This window comes from Gossypium hirsutum, chromosome A05 (assembly GCF_007990345.1).
Source record: "Gossypium hirsutum isolate 1008001.06 chromosome A05, Gossypium_hirsutum_v2.1, whole genome shotgun sequence".
Classification (NCBI taxonomy): Eukaryota; Viridiplantae; Streptophyta; class Magnoliopsida; order Malvales; family Malvaceae; genus Gossypium; species Gossypium hirsutum.
This window is the reverse complement of record NC_053428.1, coordinates 20,699,471-20,712,084: the sequence shown is the minus strand read 5'-3', so window position 1 is coordinate 20,712,084 and position 12,614 is coordinate 20,699,471. Positions and strand designations below refer to the sequence as shown.

General features: G+C 28.6%; 1 long non-coding RNA gene across 1 annotated transcript; it reads left to right on the top strand.

Moving 5' to 3' along the window:
* Window position 1: 1 nt before the first annotated feature.
* LOC121229464 (uncharacterized) lies at window positions 2-521 on the top strand. The gene is made up of 2 exons (XR_005927217.1): window positions 2-100; window positions 191-521. It is a non-coding gene; the product is annotated as an uncharacterized lncRNA (long non-coding RNA).
* Window positions 522-12,614: the final 12,093 nt, after the last annotated feature.

Here is a 12,614-nt window from a genome sequence, read left to right as displayed (position 1 = left end):
GATCTTGAGGCAGTACTGCAACTTGTCAACAAATATGCCTTCTGGTTTTTGGTGCTTTAGAGGAAACATGTGCTCTTGGCAATTTAGCCTTCCTGGAGAGGTAAATTACTTTTGATTCATTGTGATTTTTAAGCAACCTTACCTCATGGCCTTCTATTTTCTGATTTATCAATGCATCATATTAATTCAGAATTGGCAGAGATTGCTTTTTCCCTTAACTTGTGGAATGGACACATGAAGTTGGAGGTTATTTTCAATGGCAACTTTGGACAGTATTCGTTTTCCTGCTAGATTGGTGAGCTATTTTGTTTGAAGTGAAGAATTGGTTTCATGGAAGGCCAATTGGAGTTGAGAGCAGGGTGAAAGAGATATTGTATTGGCTTGAATTTCTTCTATTGAATGCTTGCTTTATATTTTTAGTTGAAGTGAGATATTGAGGCAGTACTTCCGTTTAATTCAGAATTGTTGTAAATTCAATCGAGTTCTTGATGATAATTCGATATGGTTATGTTTTTTATTTATTTTTTAGAGTTCAATTCTTACTCACTTATTAAATTTTATTAGTTATAATTATTTTAAATTTTATTAAATCATATATTTTAATTAAAATATATTTAATATTAATTTTTTCAAATTATCTTTTATAGTATCATATATTATGATTTGAGTAAATTCATATAAGAATATTAATTATTAAGAATTTTATTAAATTATATATTTTAATTAAAATATATTTAATAATAATTATGTTTAAATATGATTAAAATATTTATTATTGATAATAATAATCTTATTAAAATTTAAATAACAATAATAATAATCATTTATGCTAAGGGTATTCTAATCATTTTAGTTTTTTCCACTATGCTATTACACCTCTATTCCATTCAACCAAACACAAGATTACTATTACGCCTCTATTCCATTACATTCAACCAAACAGTTGATTTGCTATTACACCTCTAATCCAATATACACCTTTAATCCAATACACCTCTAATCCAATACACCTCTAATCTAATACAGCGAACCAAACGCACCCTAAGATATTTTTAGATTTTAATTATGTAAATATATATAATTTAATTATAAAATATATTATTAAATTAATTAATTATAAATATCATATTATGAATTAAATTAAATTAAAGCCAAGTATACGATGAAAAAAAATATACAAATGTAATAATAGTATGCATACATTTGAAAGATATTTATTTAATTACTTTTTATTTAAGTAAATAGATGTTTATTATTTATCATTATTATTATTATTCTATCAAATTATAATTTATATTATTAAATTATGATTATTATTATTATTAAAAATAAAATAAAATAAAGACAAATGTATGGTGATTAAATTATACAAGTTTAATGCACATATTTATACATTTGTAATATATTTGTTTAATTACTTTTTATTTAAGTAAAAAGATTTTTATTATATTAAAATATTAAATTATATAAAATAAGGACAATTGGATGGTGATGATAATAGGCAAGTGTAAAATATATGTGTGTCCTATTGTAATATATATATATTTGTTATTAAATAAGATATTTATTATAATAATAATTATTATTATTAAGTTAATAAAATAAAATAATAAAAGAAATGAAATAAAATAAAGAAACAAAACAAAGTAAAGAAGAAATAGAATAGCTATTCGAAAACGGAGCAGGGAAAGGAGAAAAAGAAAAGAAAGAAAAATAGAAGGAAAGACTAGAGTTTTAAGGTTTGAAGTTTTAATAGGTAAGTCAATTAAGCCATTTTCTTTTAATTTTGATGTTTTAAAAGCTCTAGAATAAAGTTTTGTTGAATTTAAGTTGAAATTTTGAAAGTTAATAGATTTTTTAGTAGGGTTTATGTTGAACAAATGATGGAATTGGGGGTTTATTTGATAGAAATTTTGATTAGAATTGAATAAAAGATTGAATTGTAAACTAAGCTATAAGTTTTGAGTTTTAGGGATTAACTTGAAATAAAATTGAAATTATGAAAATATGATAAAAATTAAATAGTTAAATGTGAGTTTGGCAAGAAATTGAGTAGCAAAAAGGTATGAATTGAGAAAGAAAAATATATAGGTTTAGCTAGGATTAAATTTGAAATTAAAGTAAAAGTTAGATAAAAATTTCAGCAATTAAATTGTGTTGTGTTAATGATTGTGAAATTATTTTAATTGTTTGTAGCTAATATCGAGCCTGAAGCATCAGCCCAAAAAGGAAAAGAAAAGATTGTCGAGGATTAAATCCGAAGAGAATTCTGGTTTGTATCACTATAATTCAAACTTTATCATTATTATGTGTTTAATTTACTAATTATGTGTGGTAAGTATTTTAATGTAAGTGTTTAGTAAAATGATAAATTTTTGATTGGGTACTGAAATTGAGATTGACACTGAACTGAATTATGGAATACTGAATATTGTTTTGAATACTGAATTGAATTGTGAAGTTACTGAATATTGTTATGTGTACTGCACTGAACTGTGAAATTACTGAAGTAATGAATTACTACAATACTGTGAAACTGATTGAAATAAGGAATTATATTTGATACCGAACTTAGATGGAAATTGTACTGAAAAGTGAATTAAATACCCTATTAACTAGTCGGGCTAGTCGGATATAATTGGCATGCCATAGGATATGGAAGAGTACGGGTTTTTACATGCTTACTGATCAGGCACTTATGTGCTGACTACTATTATTGTTACCGATTCCACACTTTGTGTGTCGAATACTGTTACCGTTACTGTTACAGATTCAGCGCTTCGTATGTTGAATACTATTGTTGTTCCCGTTACTGATTACTGTTTAGGTACTGTGTATCGTTAAGGCACAATGTACCGTACTGGTGTGTTGGTTGGAATCGGTGTATCCGCCAAGTCCAAGTTAAGTTAATAGGACAAATGAAATAAATTTACTGATAAAATTTGAATGATATGGCATATGTGAAAGATGAGAATTGAAATAAAGAAATAAGAATGGTATATATATTCAAATGATAACATAAAAAGATTGAATTGTTCATTAAGTGATGATAATTGTAATGTAAAAGTATGTGTGTGATTTAATGTATTTAATTATAAATTGAATTATAGTGATACTACTGAGTATATGCATACTCAGTGTACGGTTGCTTCCGTGCGCAGGTTGTAGAAGTCAAGTACTGAACCAGCATCCAAATCTGTTCTAACCAGAATAAAATGCGCTGACTTAGTCAATCTGTCCACTATCACCCAAATCGAATCTTTCTTCTTCAGAATCACAGGCAACCCATATACAAAATCCATCGTCACATGTTCCCACTTCCATTCTGGAATCATTACAGGTTGTAACAAACCCGTAGGCACTTGATGTTCTGCTTTTACCTGCTGACAAATCAAGCATTTCGCTACAAATTTACAAATTTATCGCTTCATACCAGGCCACCAATACATTTTCTTCAATTCACAATACATCTTCGTACTGCCCGGATGAATCGAGTACATACTACTATGAGCCTCTAACAAGATATCATTTTTCAATCCTAGATTATTCGGGACACAAATTTTATTGCGATAGTATAACATACCACTATCATTAATGGAGTACTCTAAGTTCAAGTTGTCTTGAACCATCTGTCGTTTCAACACCAACTTCAGATCTTTATCTTGCAACTCCCGAATTCGTTGGAAGAATACTGGTTTTGCCTTTAATTCTGTTAACATCGAACCATCTTCAATAACAGACAAATGAGCATTTAATGCCCGAAAAGCAAATAATGACAATTTTGGATTAAGTGCATCTGCCACTACATTTGCCTTCCCCGGATGATAATCAATGACAAGATCGTAATTTTTCAATAGCTCTAACCATCGCCTCTGTCTCAAATTCAGCTCTTTCTGCGACATTAAATACTTCAAACTTTTATGGTCTGTATATACATAACATTTCTCCCCATATAGGTAATGTCTCCAAATTTTTAAAGCAAAAACTATGGCAACTAGCTCAAGATCATGTGTAAGGTAGTTCCTCTTATGTGGTTTTCAATTGCCGAGATGTATATGTTACAACTCTACATGGTTGCATCAGTACACAACCTAAACCATTCAAAGATGCATCACTATATACCACATATGGCACACCTGATTCGAGCTGAGTTAACACTGGAGCCTCTGTCAACATTTTCCTCAACTGATCAAAACTTTCTTGGCATTCATCAGACCATATAGATCAATATTCTTCTGTAGTAATCGGGTAATCGGTGAAGCAATCATTGAAAGTCTTTCACAAGTCGACGGTAATAACCAGCTAACCTTAAAAAACTTCGTACTTCTGTAACATACTTCAGAGTTTTCCAATTAATCACCGCTGACACCTTGTTTGGATATACTCGTATACCATCTATCGACACAATGTGACCCAAAAATCCCACTTCGTGAAGCCAAAATTCATATTTGCTAAATTTTGCATATAACTGCTTTTCCCTCAAAATCTGTAACATAACTCTCAAGTGCTGAGCATGCTCGGATTCAATCTTTAAATAGATCAATATATCGTCAATGAACACAACTACAAATCTATCCAGATAAGGCTGAAAAATCCAATTCATGAAATCCATAAAAACAGCTGGAGCATTGGTCAAACCAAATGGCATGACTAAAAACTCATAATAGCCATACCGAGTTCTAAAAGTTGTTTTCGGCACATCACATTCTTTTACTTTTAATTGATAATACCCGGATCTGAGAACTATCTTTGAAAATACTGCTACACCCTTCAACTGTTCAAATAAATCATCAATACGAGGCAAAGGATATTTATTTTTAATCATTATCTTATTCAACTGCCTGTAATCTATACACAATCTCAGTGAACCGTCCTTCTTTTTCATGAATAAAATAGGTGCACCCCATGGCGACATACTCGGTCTGATAAACCCTTTTTCTAACAACTCTTGTAACAGCGTCTTCAACTTTTTTAACTCTGCTGGGGCCATTCTATACAGTGTCACTAATATGGAGCTGTTCCCGGAAGCACGTCTATCACAAATTCAACTTCTTTATCGGGTGGTAAACCCGACAATTCTTCAGGAAACACATCATTGAATTCATTCACAATAGGTAATTGCTCTAATTTTGATTTAGAACTCCGAGTGTCAAGAATATAGGCTAAGTATGCCTCATTTCCTTTATGCAATAATTTTTGGGCGAAAAAAGATGAAATCATTTTAACAGTATCGTCCAAATTCCCAGACTCAACCAAAATGATATCTCCTGTCTAGCATTTCAAACTGATTCATTTTTCTCGAAAATTTACTACCGCGTCATGTTTCATTAACCAGTCCATGCCCAAGATTACATCAAATTCCCGAAAGGGTAATAACATCAAATCAGCAAGGAAATCACAACCCTTAACTTTCAGTGGACAATTACAACATATTAAATTAATTATCACACTTTGGCCTAACAGATTTATAACTTGTACATCATAATTAGTAGGCTCAACAAATAAATTCTTTTCAGATGCTAATGCAGTGCAAATATATGAATGTGTACATACAGGGTCTATTAAAGCGCATACAGGAACATCATAAAGATAGAAAGTGCCAGCAATTATTTTCGGAGCTGTCGCTTCTTCTCTTGCTCGAATGGCATAGATACGAGCAAGGGCCCTAGCTTTTGATCAACTAGAAGTATCTTTCACACCCGAACGAGTTGCCCCTGTAGCAGCACTACTTCTTCTATTCGTAGTTGGGGACAATCTCGAATAAAGTGGTCAGTGGCCCGACATTTATAAAAAGCCCCTAATTTGCCTCTACATTCACCGGGGTGACTTCTGCCATAATATTGGTGTAATACCCCATACCCGTACCTGAGACCGGGATAGGATACAAGGCATTACCGAGATTTTCAAAATAATTTCAATTAATTTATATTATTTAGTATTCATTTTCATGTTTCATGTAACATCCTTTTCATATATTCAATTCAAACATCATATAAAATATGATACAATATTTAAACTGTCATATTTACATGCTCATTCAAAATATACGAACCTACTTGACTAAATTGTAGAAATACCTAGTTTTAGGGGCATATTGGTAATTACCAATTTCCCAAATTTCACCCAATCTTAAATTGATAATTTCATTCAATTTATTAATTTAGATAATAGAACAATTCATTCATTTCAATTTAGTCATTTTTGACATTTTTACAAAATTGCCCCTTAAAGTTTTACTTTTATTCAATTTAGTCCATGAGCTTAAAACATGCAAATTAGCCATGCTAACTGAATATTCATATATATTTTCCTCCTCCTCCTCCTCTCCATTCCACATCCTTAATGTATATAACACACTTGTAAGTAACATCATCTATAATTTTTATTATTTACTTTTATGAATATTCAAGCTGTCCATTTGTGTTGTAGTCACTAAATTATTTATATCTGGATCTATAGAACTCCAAATTAAGATCCACTAATTTTCCCTGAAACTAGACTCATATATCTTCTAAGCGTAAAATTTTCAAAATTTTTGGTTTAGCCAATAAGTACAGTTTATTCTTTAAAGTTACCCTTATTCTGCTGTCTGACAGTTCTGACACTTCTTCACTAAAAATTAATTATCTCCTCATAAAGAATTCAAATGATATTCATGTTTATTTCTCTTGAAAATAGACTCATTCAAAATTCTAAACTTATAAATTTAAGCCCCTAATTATTTTTATCCAATTTTTGATGATTTTCCAAAGTCAGAACAGGGGAACCCAAATTCATTCTGACATTGTCTCACAAAATTTATTATATCTCATGATTTACAATTCCATTGCTTACACTGTTTCTTCTATGAGAACCTAGACTCAATAAGCTTTAATTTCATATTTTTTTCATCTTCTAATTAAATTTATACAATTTATGGTGATTTTTCAAAGTTAGTCTACTGTTACTGTCCAATATTGTTTTAGTGCAAGTTGTTTATTACAATTCTTCCCACGAACTTTAATAATTAATAATTTCATCCCTACTCAATTAGCCTCTCAATTGAGCTGATTTTTCTCAATTAACACTTTATTCTATCACCTTAAACTACTTTACAACTTTTGGAAATCATAATTTTGGCACTAGACTTTAATTCCAAACATTTTCACAATTAGGTCCTAAAATCAATTTCCGTCAATTTTATTTAATAAAATTATCTTATATCAAAATTAAAGATTCAATTCTATGTTTATTCATCATATGCTTCCAGCACTCATTCATAATAACTTTAAAAATTAGCCCTTCAACATAAAACTTATGAATTACTTTACAATTCAATCCTTATTTCATTTCTAACTTGAATTTCTATCAATTAAACCCTTATTTCATCACTTTACTCAACATGAACATCATCTAGAAATCTAATAACTTTCAAAATATCAACTTAATTTTATCAAAATCTTGTTCTAAAGCTTCTAAAACATCAAAATTAAGTAAAAATGACTAAATTGACTTACCTATTAAACTTCCAAACCTTGAAATCCTAATTTTTCATTTTCTCCCTTTCTTTCTTTTCTTTCCTTCCCTTGCTCTCTGTTTCTTTTGGCTTTCTGTTTCTATTTCTATTCTTTCTTTTTGTTTTGTTATATATATAATAACAATAATAACTATAATAAAAATCTATTAAATAACAAATATTTATTTAACATTTGTACTAATTATTTTTATACACTTGTTTTTCTTTTCTTTTATATATATATAATAACTTAATAATATACTTATTATATAAGTAAATATACATGTATTTTACAATTGTATGTATATTAGTATTACACATGTCACCATATGCACCATACATTTGTCTTATTTGTATTTATTTATTTCATAAAAATATTATAATATAATTATTTAATTAATAAATGTCCTTTATGAATAATAAATATCTACTAATAATTAAATATACATATTACAAATTTATGTATTCAATTTGTTACACATGTATTTTATAATTACCACATATTTGTCACTATTTTAATTTATTTCATAATATAATATTAATATTAATAATAATTAATATTTAATATATATAAAATCTAAGAAAAATCTTAGATTTTTCAATCTAATTGCCGCCTCAACTATATTAAATGACATATTTGCCATTTTGGTCCCCTTTTTTTATTAATCTATAATTAAATTTTCACACTTTATTCAATTTAATCTTTTTATCAATTATCCTTAATTAAACTCTAATTAACCACTCAACTAACTTTTTAAATATTTTTTATAATTATTTACGGATCCAATTTTCAGTAACGGAGACTCAAAAATACACTTTTTCTGATAACCATAAAATTTGGGTTATTACAATTGGCATTTAGGCCTTGGGGTATTTTGCACACTACCCACGCTAACAACAGGTCTGTCAGATGCCCTAAAATCAGATTATCTTGATCTACTCCTTCCTGATCTTCCCGGTGCTAAAGTAGCTCGACTAAATTCCTCTTTAGATTTCTTCACCGGTATAGTTGAAAACGACTTAGATGCACTTCTTTTGAAAGATTCTTTACTCCTTCTATCATTTGCATCTTTCTATTATATACTTCTTCAAGTTTCTGTGCACGATCTGATAGAACAACAAATTCCCATATTTCAGTGCCCCCTATCATCATTCTGATCTCATCGTTAAGCCATTCTTCAAATCTGATACACATTTACTTTTCAGCAGGTACAATATCTCGAGCATACTTGCTGAGATAAACAAATTCTCTTTCATATTCAGCCACTGACTTTGTAACAGCCTAATTTTCAGTGGTGTCGGAACAGTGATTCGAGATCACTAAATCCGACAAATAAGTAGGAAATATTATTAATTTAGTGAGTATAAGTTTAATGTGAAGTTAGGAAAAATTTTGAAATAGTGAATAGTGTACTAAAAATAAATATTAAAATAATTATAATCGAAAACGAAGTATCGAGAACTCGGGAATTTTAAATGGAGCCATAAATATTTTTATAAATATTTATGGAGTGTTAATAAGTTATTATTAAAGTTTCATCAAGAAATTTTAAAGTTCTGATAGTTAATTGAACAAAAATGACTAAATTGTATCAAATGCAAAATTGTGGGAAACGATTAAATAGCTTAAATGATAAAAGAAAGAGGGTTTAAAAGGTAAATAGACCCAAGGTCTCTTTGGGCTGGATGGCTAGGGCATGAAATGAGCAAGAAAATAAGGAGAATTAAGGGTAAAATTGTAAAATTGTAAAATTTACTTAATAAAGCTAGGACTAAAGTGGAATTATCTAGATTTCTCTTTATTTTTATGCATTATCATCAGCAAAAACGCCATGGAAGAGTTCCCTTAAGCTGGTTTTTCATATTTTTACTTCAATTAATCTCAATTCTTGATTATGTCTTAAAATTTTTGTGTTTTTGTGACTTTTACAACTAGGTCCACTTGTTGAATTCATTAGTTTTTTATTCTATGAAAGAAATTGAAAGTTTATATGAATATGTTCTGGAAGTATATTATGATTTGGCATGGAATTAGAGTTTTAAATTGTTTATATGTTGATTTTATTGAAAGAATTGTATAGAAAGTGAATATTTGGGACCTAATTGTAAAAGAGTTTGAAGTTAGAGATTTATGTGGAAATTTTGAATTTCAATAGTTATGAAATAACTTATAATGTCTAGTAAAAGTATCAATTGAGAAAATTATCTTAATTGAGGGATTAATTGAGCAAGGACTGAGGGTTATGGAGCATTACCGGAGTTTACAGAATAATTACACACAATTCCATTACTTTCTTATGTTCATGTCAAAACTGTCTTCTTGAGCAATAGTCACTAAAATATTTATATCTGGAGCTACGAAACTCCAAATTAAGTTCCGTTAATTTTCCTTAAAACTAGACTCATATACCTTTCTACCATAAAATTTTCAGAATTTTTGATTTAGCCAATTAGTACAGTTTATTTCTAAAAGTTTCCCCTGTTTCGCTATTCAATAGTTCTGACCTCTCTTCACTTAAAATTATTTATCTCATAATTCGAGACTCGGATGATGTTCCTATCTATCCCTCTTGAAAAAGACTCGATAAGGATTTTAACTATATAAATTAAAACTCATAATTATTTTTGTATAATTTCTAATGATTTTCTGAAATCAGAACAGAGGATCTCGAAGTCATTCAGACTCTGTCTCACAACAATCTAAATATCTCATAACATAAAATCCAATTGCATGCACCGTTTCCTCTATATGAAACTAGACTCATCAGGATTTAATCTCATATTTTATTCAGCCCTTAATTAAATTTTCACAATTTATGGTGAATTTCAAAAGTTACACTACTGAAGGCCATATTTATTCATTTACCACTATTATTCACTAATTCCATACAATATCATTTCATCCTTACATTTACAATTTCAAAATGACACACACATAAGACATCTAGGTACATGCCATTACCAATAATTAACACACCTTACCTTAATGAATTCGGGATCGAACTGGGATGCTGATTCAACGTTCTATCTTTACTAAACCTGCGCACGGAAACAAACCGTATGCTGAGTATGGCATACTCAGTGGTATTTCCATAATCCGAACACTTAATAATATAACAACTAAACTTAAAATCACAATAACAATTATAAGTATTCATTTATTTGTTTTATAGATAAATTTCATTTACTTACCATAAAAATTCTATACAAGTCATATAACAAACACAATAACATATTTGTTCAATTCTTTTCATTTACTTACCGTATAAATTATATACAATATATTCACAATTTACTTGTATTCACACTTTACTTCTTAACAATATACCATTTTAATTCATTCTAACATCAATCATCATCCATTTGAACTTCACTCATTTCATAAACCTTTTGGTTCATGTTTTCAATCTCATATCTCAATTTCAATTCTCAATTCAATTTCTCATTTCATTCCAATAGCTCAATCAATCAAATTCACTCGACTTATCTTTTCACTTATTTACCCCTATTAACAAGACTCGGACTCTGATAGATACGACGATTCCTCCCAAACACACCAGAATATCCAACCCAAACCCAAACACACCAGAATATTCAACCCAAACACATCAGAATATCCAACCCAAACACACCCGGAATATTATAAATCCTCCATAACACACCAGTATATCATATCCTCCCAAACACACCCATAAGGCATTAAATGCCTCTTCGGATAAACCGAAGTATGTAATAACAGAAACATCTTCTCGGCCGAACTACAAATCTCCTCATCACATCACAAACCCAATGGCATGCCATTTGTATCCAATCTGGCCCGATACTGTTAATAGGGTATTTGATTCACTTTCTCAATTTAATAAATCTTTCATCAATATACCATTCTAATAATCACATATTTTCACACATTTTCACATTTTCATACATTTTCATTCAATTCAACAAATATATTTCAATTATTCACATTAATTCATAATCCAATATAACTCAATTCACTTTTCAATATCAAATATTCAATTATCACAAATCTCATATATTCATATCAATTCCCTCATATTTCCAATCAATATAATTTTTTAATATAACATTCATTCAATATTCAAATTTTTACATAAATCATATATATATATTATATATATTATAATTTCAATCAATATAAATTCAATCAAAATGATTTCAATCAATATAAATTTGATAAATTCATCACATACCAAAATCAATCCATTTCAATAGTAAAATATCATAATTCTAACACTAACAATTGTCATATGTATATAAATATAACAAATAATAACTAGGTTAGGATTATAAAAATACAAACCGTATTTTTCGAGTTTTTCCAAGCTTTTCCTCGTCGACTTTGCTATTTCTTTACTTAGCCGAAACTTCTTGAGACAACATTAGCTATGGAAAATAAAACAATTCATATTCGTTAATTCACTACTAATTTATATCTAATTAATACAATTTTTATTCAATTTCTACTTTAATTTCAATTTAATCTTAACTAGATTCACTTACTTTTTCTATCTCAATTCATACTTCATTTCTATTCAATTTTTAACCAAACTTAGACATAATTATCTATTTTTCATCACAAAACCATAATTTCAAAATTCTTTCAATTTAGTCCTTAAAGCATAAAACTTATGAATCACTTTACAATTTAATCATTATTTCATTTCTAACTTGAATTTCTATCAATTTAGCCATTAATTCATCTTTTTATTCAAAAAGAACAATATCTAAAAAGCTAACAACTTTCAAAATTTTCACTTAAATCAAGTAGTATTCATCTCTAGGATTCCATAAACTCAAAATTTAAAAGAAAAAGGGGCTAAATTGACTTACCAAATTAACTTTGAACCTTGAAACCCCAAATTTTCCTTTTTCTTTTTCTTTCTTTCTTTCTCCCCTGTTTCTTCTCTATTTCGTTTCCACATTCTGTTTCTTTTCATTCTGTTTCTTTCTTTTATTTCCTTTTTATTCACTTTACTTTTAATAATATATAATATACTTATATAATAAGCAAACATATATGTGTATTACAAGTGTATGTATATCATTGGTACACATATAAATTTTTTTTTACCACACACTTGTCTTACTTTTATTCATT